The sequence below is a fragment of the Mirounga leonina genome, unplaced genomic scaffold (genome assembly GCF_011800145.1).
Source record: "Mirounga leonina isolate KUSES-001 unplaced genomic scaffold, KU_Mleo_1.0 Mir_101595, whole genome shotgun sequence".
In the NCBI taxonomy this organism is placed as follows: domain Eukaryota; kingdom Metazoa; phylum Chordata; class Mammalia; order Carnivora; family Phocidae; genus Mirounga; species Mirounga leonina.
The window spans coordinates 5,241,664-5,255,181 of NW_023270158.1; positions in this window are offsets into that span (position 1 = coordinate 5,241,664).

A 13,518-nucleotide genomic window follows, 5' to 3' on the forward strand; every position below is an offset into this window, starting at 1 on the left:
ATGCTTATTTCAAACGCCTCTGATGTTGATAAATAAATTAATTAAAAGATAAATAAATCGCCTCTGATTTTGTACTCTTTGTCCCTAGTGTCCAAGAGCATGGCCCTCCTGAGCCCAGGTCTGGAGGCTGCTCGTCCTGACTTTCACCGTGACCTTGCCAAAGCACCAGAAAGAACCAGCAACACATTTTGTATGCCAGGAAAATAGGCTCCAAGCAGGATGCCTGCCCGACCTATAAAATGCTGTGAACCCAAACGGATCTTTACTCTGGGTCTTACCCGCCTCACAATTTTAGGCTCCAATATTAAAATGTAGTATTACCGCTGCAGGTAGTACTTTTATTTAAAAGATGGGACGTGGGGGCCTGGGTGGGTCAGTAGGTTAAGCACCCACCTTCAGCTCAGGTCATGATCTCAGGGTCCTGGGATCGAGCCCCACCTCGGGCTCCCTGCTCCGCGGGAAGCCTGCTTCTCTCTCTCCCTCTGCCCTTCCCCCCCACTTGTGTGATCTCTCTCGCTCTCAAATAAAATCTTTTTTAAAAAATGAAAAAAATAAAAGGATGCACCGGATGTTGTCACAAGGTTTTGGGGTTTGGGTTTTTCATTGTTAACACTAGTATTATTGAGTATTATTGAGATATAATTCACAAACCATCCAATTCACCCATTTAAGTGGTTTTTAGTATATTCACAGAGCTGAGCAGCCATCACCATACTGACTTTTAGAACATCTTCATCACCTCCCCCCAAAACCCCAGTATCCGATAGCACTCACTGCCCCTCAGTCCTAAGCAACCACCAATCTACTTTCTGTCTCTATAGATTTGCCTATTCTGGACATTTCATACATATGGAATCATACAAGTTGTGGACCGAGGATATGTATCCAGGAATGGATTTCTGGGTCATATGAGAACTCCATGCTTAACCTTTGGAGAAACTGCCACTGTTTTCCAAAGTGGCTCCACCATTTTACATTCCCACCAACAGTATATGAGGGTTCCAATTTCTCCTCACTGTCACCAACACTTGTTATTGGCTTTTTGATTAGAGCCATCCTAGTGGGTGTGAAGTGGTACCTCACTGTGATTTTGATTTGCATTTCCCTTATGACTAATGTTGAGCATCTTGTCATGTGCTTATTCACTATTTGTATAACTTCTTTGGAGAAATGTCCATTCAGATCTTTTGTCCATTTTTAAACTGGGTATTTGTCTTTATTATTGAGTTGTAAAAGTTCTTTTTATATTGTGGATGTAAGTCCCTTATCAGATACAAATATTTTCTCCCATTCTGTGGGTTGTCTTTTCACTTTCTTGATGGTGTCCTTTGCAGCACGTCACAAGCCATTCTGACAAAAGCAGGATAGGACTTACCTCACAAAAATCACACTCTGGCTTCTCTTCGTGTTTCAGTGATAATACAGGCCATGTCTCTACCCCACCCCCAAAAGAAAGCAGAAAGTGCCAGTATAAATCTTTGAAGAAATCCTTCCTTAATTCTAGTCCTGGTAGAAATTAGGAACTTCAACAAGTGACATCATTGTATACCCTCTTTTGTGGCCAATGAATGGAAAATGGGCTCTGAGGAGATCTGTAAAAACACACAGACTAGAATTGGGAAGAGGGAAGCTAGGGAAAACTTTCAACACCTCTGTTCTGAGCCTTAAAAAAAATAGGATGGACATGTTCTCCTTGTAGCCTTGTAATGCATAATAATAGTAATTTTCCTAATGTGCCTGTTTATCTGAGATTATTCCAATGACTGGCACAGCCGTCAGGAGGGCAAAGATGCCCATTTCCCAATCACTTGCCAGCATCTTGCTGTTGCCCCCACTTTAATCTTCCTGTGTTCCTTCCAGCTCTCACTGGAGCCCTGCTGACTGAGTGAGACTCACAGGAGTTGTGAATTCTGGCTTGAATAATACCTTCCTCTAAACACAAACCTGCTGGGTAAAGAACCCAGAATCTGCCTAGCTAACGAGTGCCTTCCCCGCAGTTGGTGCACGCGGTGCACTTTGTCATTGTCCCCCATAATTTGCACACCTGAAACAAGCCCCAGCCCCTTCTCCTGATGTCCTTCCTGCCTCCCATGCCCAGCCACACTGTGAAAATGACAAAGTGCTGGATTAGTCTCTTCTTAGTTGAACAGTTGTTCAGTTCTTACCCCTGCCTTGTCCCTTACTAAGCACCTGTCATTTGGACTAGAACAGTGGAATGAATACAGTGGAAGCACTGTAGTCAAAAAAGTAAGATTAGGGCGCCTGGGTGGCTCAGTTGGTTAAGCGACTGCCTTCGGCTCAGGTCTTGATGCTGGAGTCCCGGGATCGAGTCCCGCATCGGGCTCCCTGCTCGGCAGGGAGCCTGCTTCTGCCTCTGACCCTCCCCCCTCTCATGTGCTCTCTCTCTCTCAAATAAATAAATAAAATCTTTAAAAAAAAAAGTAAGATTAAACCTAGGCATTTTTCTCATTTCCTTTTTTATTTTAGGCTGGTTATTCATACCAATTGTGGTCAAGCTAGTTAGCTCTTGGACTCATTCAATGTTGTAAAAAACATTTTAGTTACCATATGAGTGGCAGTTTCATTACTTTTGTCATCGTATCCACGAACCAAGAGCAAATAGTGACACAAGACAAACAACCATGTTGCATAATAGTATATGTATTTGTTGGGAAAACTTTAACATATATAGTAATTCAACAAAGATTTGTTGAGCACCTAGTATGTGTCAGGCACTGTCCTTGGTGCTGAGGATAGCATAGTGAACAACACAGCCAGAGTCCCTGCTGTCATGTTAGATACAGATACTGAGAGATAGATATAGATATGGCTATAGACAGATATACTTTTGTGTAGGTGCTATAAATATTGTATGGACATAGATTATTGTAATCTACCATACAATACAAGAAAAGCAAATAGGATGGATGAAACTCACAAGTAATATTAAGCATAGATTGTATGTAAAATATTATCTTATAAAATATAGGTGAAACTCATAGGATGTTTTAAGTATACGTAATGAATAAGCAAGAAATTTGTGAGAAAAAGGTAGACTTCATAAGGTGTATCAAAAATTTAAGTTATTTTCCTCTAAGACATGCTACAGAGGCAATATATGACGGAACAAACAAGCGTGTTATTTATAGATAAATGGGGATGGAAAGACCAAGTCATTCGGTATGAGCATACAATCTCTGACCTAACAGTTACAGCCCCCCAAATTGACCCCCCATGGGTGACACCCAGTACAGTCTCATTCTCATCCCACATGTACCCTCTATCTTCTTGAACATATGGAGTATAGTTATAATAACTGTTTCAATGCCCTTGTCTACTAATACTGTCATCTGTTTTATTCCTGGATCTGTTTCTAGTGATTTTTCTCATTGTGGGTCATATCTTCCTTTCCTTTTTTTTTTTTTTTTTTGCATGCCTGGTAATTTTTTATTAGATGCCACGCACTGCAAATTTTACTTTAATGGTACTGCACACTTTTGTATTCCTATAAATATCTTGAGCTTTATTCTAGGAGAGAGTTAAGTTACTTGGAAACAGCTTGACTCTTCTGAGGATTGCTTTTGAGCTTCAAGTGGGATCAGAGCAGCCTTTAGGCTAAGGCTAATTAATCCCCTCTAGAGGCAATACCCCTCTGAGTACTCTACCTGATGTCCTGTGAATTATGATGTTTCCCATTCCGGTCAGTGGACACAGAAGCTATTCTGGTCCTCTGGGACCTCCAGGGATTGTTCCCTCAAATCCATTCAGGTGGTCCTTTCCTGAGCCTCAAGGGGTTTCATCAGACACAGGTGCTGGTCAGTACTCTGCTGAAGATTCCAGATCTACACATCTCTGGAACTCTATGTGCAGCCATCTCCTCTTCAGTACTCAAACTGTAGCCTCCTTGGCCTTCCAGCTCCATCTAGTCAGTTCAGGTTGATAACCAGGCTCCTCGTGGGTTCCCTTTCTCTGTTCTCTAGCCTGGAATCTCTCTCAAGGCAGTTAGCTGGGGAAATTGTAGGGCTCACCTTGTTTACTTGTTCTTTCTCAAGTGTCTCTGTCCTGTGTTGTGCTTCTTAAGTGATTTTTGCAACCTTTTCATAAGTCTGAAATTCTTTTAAGATGAAAAGATTTAATAGTTTTAAAATTAAAAGAAAAGCACTTCTCCTCTTTAAGCTTGGTACAGGCTGAGCAAAACTGATGATGTGAAAAGGAGGAGCAGCGTTGGTTTCTTCTCTCCTCTTCCACCTTGCTAGCCATCCCTCTAAGGTGGGGGTGTGTAGTTAGAGGATCTAAGACAACCCCACCGATAGCTCTCTGGTGCTGAGATCACAACGGTCCAGGGGAAACATCTACCCTTTGCTCACAACCTCTGGGGGTGCTGGCCACTCGTATCCAGCCCCTCTCTTGCTGCCCTCATTTGAGCATTCAGCCAGCCATCTCGACCTCTAGATTTCTGAGATATGACTCAGACACTTGTCCTCTATGTCCTGAAAACTTCTTGTGACATATGTAGCAAATTCTCTTTGAATCCTTTCCCTAGGCTCATGGTGAGTGATAGGCAGGCTTCCAACACCCCACTGGCAGGGAGGAACTCACCAGCACACCAGTCTCTCTCCAAAAATATTCTTCTAATTTCCAATTCCCTTTTCTGGGAATGTCCAGTATCACTTTGAAACTAGCATTTCATTACTGGTGCAAGACCTCCCAGAGCTCTCTTTTTTCTCTGCCATCAACTTTCTGCTACCAATAACATTCCAGATGGTACCTGCTTCATCAGCTTAGGGCCTGGAGGATGATGATAACATGAACCAGAGCAGCCACTTGACTTATAATGGACATTAAACAAAAACTTGAACGAGATCAGAGTGTTAGCTATGCAAATACGCATGGGAGGAGCATTTCAGGCAGAGGGAAGAGCCAGTGCAAAGGCCCTAAAGCATCCTGATATGCTCAAGAAACAAGGCCAGTATCTCTAGATGTTTAGAATTCCATCATCTTATATTTTAACAGCTCTAGTTTCCAGAAAGTTCTTCCATATATTCAAATGTCATCTTCTCTTGTAACTTTTACCCATTGATTCTAATTTAATTCTTCTCGCACATGGCAGCTTTCCAAGTACTGCTCTTAGGTCTTTTTTTTTTTTTTCAGGTGATACCCTGCCTCCCAGACTCTTCAGTCCTTCCTCCATGACATGATTTCCAGACTAGTCACCACCTTGATGATTCTCTTCTAGAAGATTCCCTATTTGTCTCAATTGCTGTTTTGTGTGTGCAAAAGACTTTTTTAAAATGAAACGTTTTTTAGTATTTAGTTTAGTTTAGTTTTTTTAATTTTAGTTTTTTAAAGATTTATTTATTATTTGAGAGAGAGAGAGAGAGAGCCCACAATGGGGGTGGGGGGAAGGGCAGAGGGAGAGAGAGAATCTTAAGCAGACTCTCCGCTGAGCTCAGAGCCGGAGTCAGGGCTCGATCTCAGGACCCTGAGATCATGACCTGAGCCAAAATCAAGGGTTAGATGCTTAACGGACTGAACCACGCAAGTGCCCCTTATTTATTTATTTATTTATTTATTCATTCATTCATTCATTTATTTATTTATTTATTTATTTATTTATTTGAGCGGGGGAGGGGCAGAGGGAGAGAATCCTCAAGCAGACTCCCTGCTGAGCACAGAGCCCGACGTGGGGCTCGATCCCTGGACCCTGAGATCATAACCTGAACCGAAATAAAGGGCTGGAGGCTCAACTGACTGAGCCACCCAGGTGCCCCTAAAATTAAACATTTTTATTTTGGGATAATTGTAGGTTCATATGCAATTGTAAGAAATCATACAGAGAGATCTAGCGTCCACTTTAATCGGTTTTCCCCAATGGAAACATCCTGTTGAACTAGAGTACACTATGACAACCAAGGTAGTGACACTGGTAGTCAGCATACAGAACAGTTACATCCTATTGCCCTTTGATTCCCACAGCCATCTCTCTCCTCACACCCCATACCTAACTACTGGTAACCACTAATCTGTTTTCCATTTCTATAATTTTGTCACTTCAAGAATGTTATATAAATGGAATCATATAATATGTAACCTTTTAGGATTGTCTTTTTTCATCCAGCTTAATTGCCCTGGGATACATCCAAGATGTTGCACATATCAGTAATCCATTCCATTTATTGCTGAGCACTATTCCATGGTATGGATGTACCACAGTCTCTTTAACCATTTATCCTTTCAAGGACACCTGTGTTGCTTCCAGTTTGGGGCTACTGTGAATAAAAATGCTATGGGCATGCATATATAGGCTTTTATGCGAAAGTCAGTTTTCATTTCTCTGGAATAAATGCCTAGGAATGCAAATTCTGTGTCATATGGTAGTTGCATGTTTAATTTTTTTTAAGAAACTGCCAAGTTGTTTTCCAGAGTGGCTATACCATTTCACGTCCCCATCAGGGATGCAGGGGTGATCTGGTTCCTCCACATCCTTACCAGTATTCGGTGTTGTTACTTTTTCATTTTAGCCATTCTGATAGGTGTGTAGCGATATCTCATTATGGTTTTAGTTTGCATTTTCCCAATGGGTAATGACGTTGAGCATCTTTTCATGCGCTTATTTGCCAAGTGTATATCTTATTTGGTGAATATCTGTTCATATCTTGTGCCCATTTTCTAAACGGAATGTTTGATTTTTTACGGTTGAATCTTAAATGTTTTCTTTATATTCTAGATACTAGTCCTTTGCCAGATAGGCGGTTTGCAAATATTTTCCTTCAGTCTGTAGCTTGTCTTTTCATCCTTTTAATGAGGTCTTTCATAGATAGAGCAAGTGCTTTTAATCTTGATAAGACCCAATTTATCAATTTTTCTATTTATAAATTATGCTTTTAATTCCATGTTAAAAAAAAAAACCTCTTTGCCTAGTCATAGGGTCCAAAGATTTCCTCTTATGTTTTTTCCTAAAAGTTTTGTAGCTTTAGGGGCATCTGGGTGGCTCAGTCAGTTAAGCATCCAACTCTTGATCTCAGCTCAGGTCTCAATCTCACGTTTGTGAGTTCAAGCCCCACACTGGCCTCCATGCTGGGCATGGAGTCTACTTAAAAATAATTGTAGTAAAAGTTTTGTACCTTTGCATTTTACATTTAAAATCCATTTTTACTTAATTTTTGTATAAGGTGTGAGGTTTAGGTAGAGGTCCATTTTTTTTGCCTCTTGGATGTTCAATTGCTCCAGTACCATTTTGTGAAAAGATTATCTTTCCTTCATTAAGTTGCCTTTACCCCTTGGTCAAAAATCAGTTGGGAATATTTGTATGCATCTATTTCAGGGTTCTCTGTTCTGTTCCACTGACCTATGTGTTTATCCCTCTACCAATCCACACTGTCTTGACTGCTGAAGCTATATACTAAGTGGGGCGAGTGATTCCTCCTTTATTTTTCTTTTCCAAGACTGTTTTAGCTGTATTAGGGCCTGTGCTTTTCCATATAAACTTCAAAATAAGCTTGTCTATGTCCACAAAAAAAACCGTGCTAGGATTTTGATGGGAATTACATAAATATATAGATCAATTTGGAAAGAATTAACATATTTATTATGTTGAATCTTCCAATGTATGAATACAGTATTCCTTTCCGTTTATTTAGATGACCTTCTCATTTTATAATTTTCAGCATCCAGGTTGTGTACATATTAAGTTTATGCCCAAATATTTAGGTTTTTTTAGAGTGAATATAAATGGTGTGGTTTGTAATTTCAGGTTCCACATGTTCATTATCAGTATGGAGAAATGCAATTGTTTTTGTGCACTGCATTTCTCTTATTACATGACCTTGCTGAGCTCACTTCAGGAGGTTTGTGAGTTTTTTCCTTGGGATTTTCCATGTAGACAATCATGTAATCTGCAAATAGGGATAGTTTTATTTCTTCTTTCCAAGGTGCATGCCTTTTTTTCTTTTTCTTGCCTTGTTGCTATGGCTGGAACTTGCAGTTCGATGTTGAATAAGAGCACTGAGAGCAGACATCCTTGCCTTGTTCTAATCTTAGAGGGAAAGTATTCAGTCTTTCACCCTAAGTATGATGTTAGCTGTGGGTTTTTTGCAGATACTATTTATCAAGTTAAGGAGGTTTCCCTCTATTTCTAGTTCACTGAGAATCATTATTGTGCATGGGTATTGGATGTTTTTCAAATGCTCTTTCTACATCAATTGATATGATCATATGACTTTTTTCTTTAGCCTATTGATATGGTGGCTTACACTGATTTTCCAATGTTGAGCTTGCATACTTCAAATAAAGTCTAGTTGGTTGTGGTATATAACTCTTTGTATACATTTCTGGATTTTACTTCCTAGTACTTTATTAAGAATATTTGCATCTAGGTTGATAAAATATACTGACCTGCAGTTTTCATTTTCTGGGGTACTGTCTTTTCCTTGTTTTGATATCAGAGTACTACGAGCCCCATAAAATGATTTGGGAAGTGTTCTGTCCTCTTCTCTTTTATGGAAGAGATTGTGTAAAATTGGTGTTACTTCTTTAAGTGTTTGGTAGAATTCTCCAGTGAAACCATTTGGATCTGGAGATTTCCTTTCCAGTGTCTTTTAATTACACATTTGATTCTTTTGGTAATGGGTATAGAACTATTAAGCTTGTCTATTTTATTTTGGTTGAGTTTTGATAGTTTGTGAGTTTGCAGCAATTGGTCCAATTCTTCTAAGATGTTGAATTTAGATCATGAAGTTGTTCATAGTATTCCCTTCTTAACCCTTTGGTGGCTACAAAATCTATAGTGGTACCCCCATTTCATTCTCAACTTGGTGATTTATGCCTTCTCTCTTTTCGTCAGTCCTGGTATTTATTCAAGTAAATATAAACATTCAAGTCTTCCAATGGAGCCCATCAAAGATAGCCTTCATTTCTGTTACTTTGTTTTTAATTTCCAGCCATTTGATTTTTTCCTATAGCTTCCATCTCTGCTGATATTTCCTATCTGATCTTGCATGTTGTCTGCTTTTTCCACTATAGCCTTTAATACAGTAATTACAGTTATTTTAAATTCTTTCTCTGATACTTCCAATAGCTGTGTCATATCTAAGTGGTTCTGAGGATCATTTTGCCTCTTTAGATTGCTTTTTCTTGCCTTTTGGCATGCCTTGTAGTTTTTTGTTGAAAGCTAGACTTTTATATAAGGCAGCAGATACTGTGCTAAATAAGCCTTTAGTGTAGGAATTTGTGTGATCCTAGCCAGGAACTGGGCTGTGTTGAGGTTTGTTGTTCCTATGGACACCAGAATCTTTTAACTCCTCTGGTCATCTTTGTTGTTCCTCCTCTTGGTTTTGGGGCTTCCCCTTGTGCTGTTCTCCAGAGAAAGCCTATCTCTTGCAGCTCCCCCTGCTGTAATCCACTGTTACTATTACTGAAGTTTTGTTAGTGTGCTAGTGGGGCATGGGGGGGGTGGTCTCTAATATTCTAAGCCTTAATTTCAGGGGTATAGTATTCACAAGTGCCTCTGACCCTCTTCCGGAGATAGAGCTCCCCCTGGCCAATCTCTTCCCCCAGATGCAATGGGTATCCAACAGTGTTCTCAGTCAACAGCCTTGAGGCCCTTCTCCCTTAAGATTATTTATTTTTTAGGTAAGTTGGGGGCTGAGGCTGGGGTTGGGTGGAATTCCCTTCCCCCAGCTGCAATGGTATTTCACCAGTGCCCACAGACCATGTCCTTCCCGCTGCAGAATAAGCCTTTTGTTCCTTAAGTGAGAAAGGTCTGCGTGGATTTCTCAGTGGCTCTTGAGCCAGCACTTCCAGCCTACACCACGAATTTTCTCTGGATTTCCCCGATCCTCCATGTAAGGGCCACTTGGGGTTCCTGGAGGAAATGCCTGCAAAAGTGTGGGAACCTCTCCCCCTAGGAGCTTCATACTCTCAAGCTATCCCACACTCAGCCTCCAGCAATTTGTTCAGTTTTCTACCTTGATCTTCCTATCCACTTCTATGGCATCTGGTAGCTTCTGTCCCTGGTAAGCAAATGTCCAGGTTCCATGTCTCACAGAAAGTGCCTATCTCTCTCCAAATTTTGAAAAACCATTTGCTCTGCAAACTCAGTTCTCTAAAATTTCCGGTCTGTCCAGATTTTTTCTTATTGTAAACATGGGAAGGACATCTTGTAGCTCTCTGATCTCTGAGCTGAAACTGGAAGCCCTATTCAATAATATTTGACCTACAAGAATGTCAATTTCATGTGGCTCAACCTAATAGACTGTTGCATAGTTTCTGGATAGTGCACCTTGCTGTGATGCAGCCACAATCTAATAGAGAGCTCTGGAGAAGATTACTATGGATTATTCTACACACAACTCATTGAGAATGAGATGATCCGGCCCGCCATGACAATGGTCCTCAAGCTTGAGTGTGCATCAGAATCCCCAGAAGGACTTGTTAAAGCACAGATTGTTGGGCGCCTGGATGGCTCAGTTGGTTAGGCGTCTGCCTTTGGCTCAGGTCATGATCCCAGGGTCCTGGGATCGAGTCCCGCATCGGGCTCCCTGCTCTTTGGGGAGCCTGCTTCTCCCTCTCCTCCCCACTTGTGCTCTCTCTCTATCTCTCTCTCTCGCTCAAATAAATAAAATCTAATCTAAAAAAAAAAAAAAAGCACAGATTGTTGGGTTCTTCTCCAGAGTTTGATTCAGTAGGTCTGGGACAGGGCCCCCGAATTTTCATTTCTACCAAGTTCCTGGTTGGTGTTGCTACTATTGCCCTTCCAGGGATCGCACTCTAAGGACTCTATGGCACAATTTGGAGACCCAGGGCTCATCTGCATGTCCTCCTTATTCATCACTTTGAGGGCAGATGGCCAGCCCCGAGGGGCAGCAATTAGGTTCTCAAGTGACCTCAGAGAAGTGTCAAAAGCAGTGTCAGGAATATGCTCACCTTTGAATTCATTCTTTCTCCAGAGTGAATCTAATTTTTTAAAAAGATTTTGTTTATTTGAGAGAGAGAGAGAGCACAAGCAGAAGGGAGAGGAGCAGAGGAGAGGGAGAAGCAGACTCCCTGCTGAGCAGAGAGTCCAACGTGGGGCTCGATCCCAGGACCCTGGGATCATGACCTGAGCTGAAGGCAGCCGCTTAACCGACTGAGTTACCCAGGCGCCCCTAGATTTTATCTATTTATTGGACAGACAGAGAGAGAGAGCACAAGCAGGGGGAGCAGCAGAGGGAGAAGCCAGCTGCCCGCCAAGCAGGGAGCCCGATGCGGGGCTCAATCCCAGGACCCTGGGATCATGACCTGAGCCGAAGATAGATGCTTAACCAACTGAGTCTCCCAGGCGCCCCTGCACGTAGAGTTTTTGTAAAGGCAAAACTGGGCTGCTCAAATTTATAGAACAAATTCCTTTTGGCATCAGTCACAATTACCAATTCATGTATTTAGTCAACAAATGCATATCAAATGCTTACTATGCACCTGGGTCTGTTTTATGTACTGGGGATGCAGCAGTGAAGGAAATGAAGTCACTACCTTCGTGGTGGTTTCATTGTAGGGAAGGGAGACAGAAAATGTATGTGTGTGCGTGTGCGTGTGCATGTGCGTGTGTGTGTGTGTATTAAGCAGGGTATCAATATATGGGGTCTGGGGGAGGATCCAGGTTAAAGTTGCTCTTTTGTTTAGTGGGTTAGGGACAGCCTCTTTGATTAGGTGACCTGTGAGCAGTGACTAGCCAGAAGGAAGAGTTCCAAGCCTGACACCCATAGAGGTTTAGGCAAATACAACTTTAGGGACAGTTGGATGGTTAATCACTTTTGTATACTAATGTTAATTCAACAGTGTTTATAATCAGGCAAGAGTTATTCTTTCTTTTTTTTTTTTTTAAAGATTTTATTTATTTATTTGACACAGAGAGAGAAAGCACAAGTAGGCAGAGAGGCAGGCAGAGAGAGAGAGGGAGAAGCAGGCTCTCCACTGAGCAGGGAGCCGGACGTGGGGCTCAATCCCAGGACCCAGGAATCATGACCTGAGCGGAAGGCAGCCATTTAACCGACTGAGCCACCCAGGCGCCCCAAGAGTTATTCTTTAAAAAATGTTTATAATTATCTTCTTTAATTATTGAATAATAGTGATATTAAAAGAAAACCATTTTGTAGCTCACAATTTCACCACCTTAATGAAACAAATATTTTCATTATTTTGTTTTCCTTTCCATGGATTTGTCCATATGACTGAATATTTTTTCCAGTTTTATTGAGATATAATTGGCATGTATCCCTGTATAAGTTTAAGGCATACAGCATAATGATTTGATTTACATATATTGTGAAATGATTACCATAATGGGTTCAGCTAACATCCATCTTCTCATATAGATACAATAAAAGAGAGAGAGAGAGCGCATGGGATGGGGGAGGGTCAGAGGGAGAAGCAGACTGCCTGCTGAGCAGGGAGCCCGATGTGGGACTCGATCCCGGGACTCCAGGATCATGACCTGAGCCGAAGGCAGTCGCTTAACCAACTGAGCCACCCAGGCACCCCATATAGATACAATAAAAAGAAAGAATAAAAGTAAAAAATTTCTCCCTGGGATGAGAACTCTTAGGATTTACTCTCTTAAAAACTTTCCTATATATCGTACAGCAGAGTTAGTTATTCCTCCCTACTCCTTATTTATCTTATAATTGGAAGTTTTTACCTTTTGACCACCTTCCTCCAAATCCCCCTCTCCACCTCTAGTAACCACAAATCTGATCTCTTTTTCTGAGTTTGGTTTGGTTTTTGGATTCCAAATATAAGTGAGATCATACAGTATTTGCCTTTATCTATCTGACTTCTTTCATGTAGCGTAATGCCTTCGAGGTACATCCATGTTATTACAAATGTTAGGAATTCCTCATTTTTATGACTGAAGAATATTTCATTGTGTATATATATACAACATTTTTATCCATTCATCCATCAATGGACACTTAGGTTGTTTCCATGACTTGGCTATTATAAATAATAATGTTATGAACATGGGGGTACAGATATCTTTTTGAGTTGGTGTTTTCATTACCTTTGGATATATTCCCAGAAGTGAAATTGCTGCATCATATGGTAGTTCTGTTTTTGAGGATCTTCCGTACTGTTTTCCATAGTGACTGTACCAATTTACAATTCCACCAACAGTGTACAAGGGTTCCCTTTCTCCACATTCTCACCAACATTTATCTCTTGTCTTTTTGAAGATGGTCATTCTAACAGGTGTGAGGTGATACCTCATTGTGATTCTGATTTGTATTTCCCTAGTAACTACTGACATTGAGCACCTTTTCATGTACCTGTTGGCCTTTTGTATATTGTCTTTGGAGAAATGTCCGTTCGGGTCTTTGCCTATTTTCAAGTTGGGTTATTTGGTTTTTTTTGCTATTGAGTTGCATGAATTCTTTATGTTTTTGATATCAACCCCTTATCAGATGTATGGTTTGCAAATATTGTTTTCCTATTCCATAGGTTGTCATTTCACTCTGCTGATGGTTTCTTTTGCTGTGCAGAAAC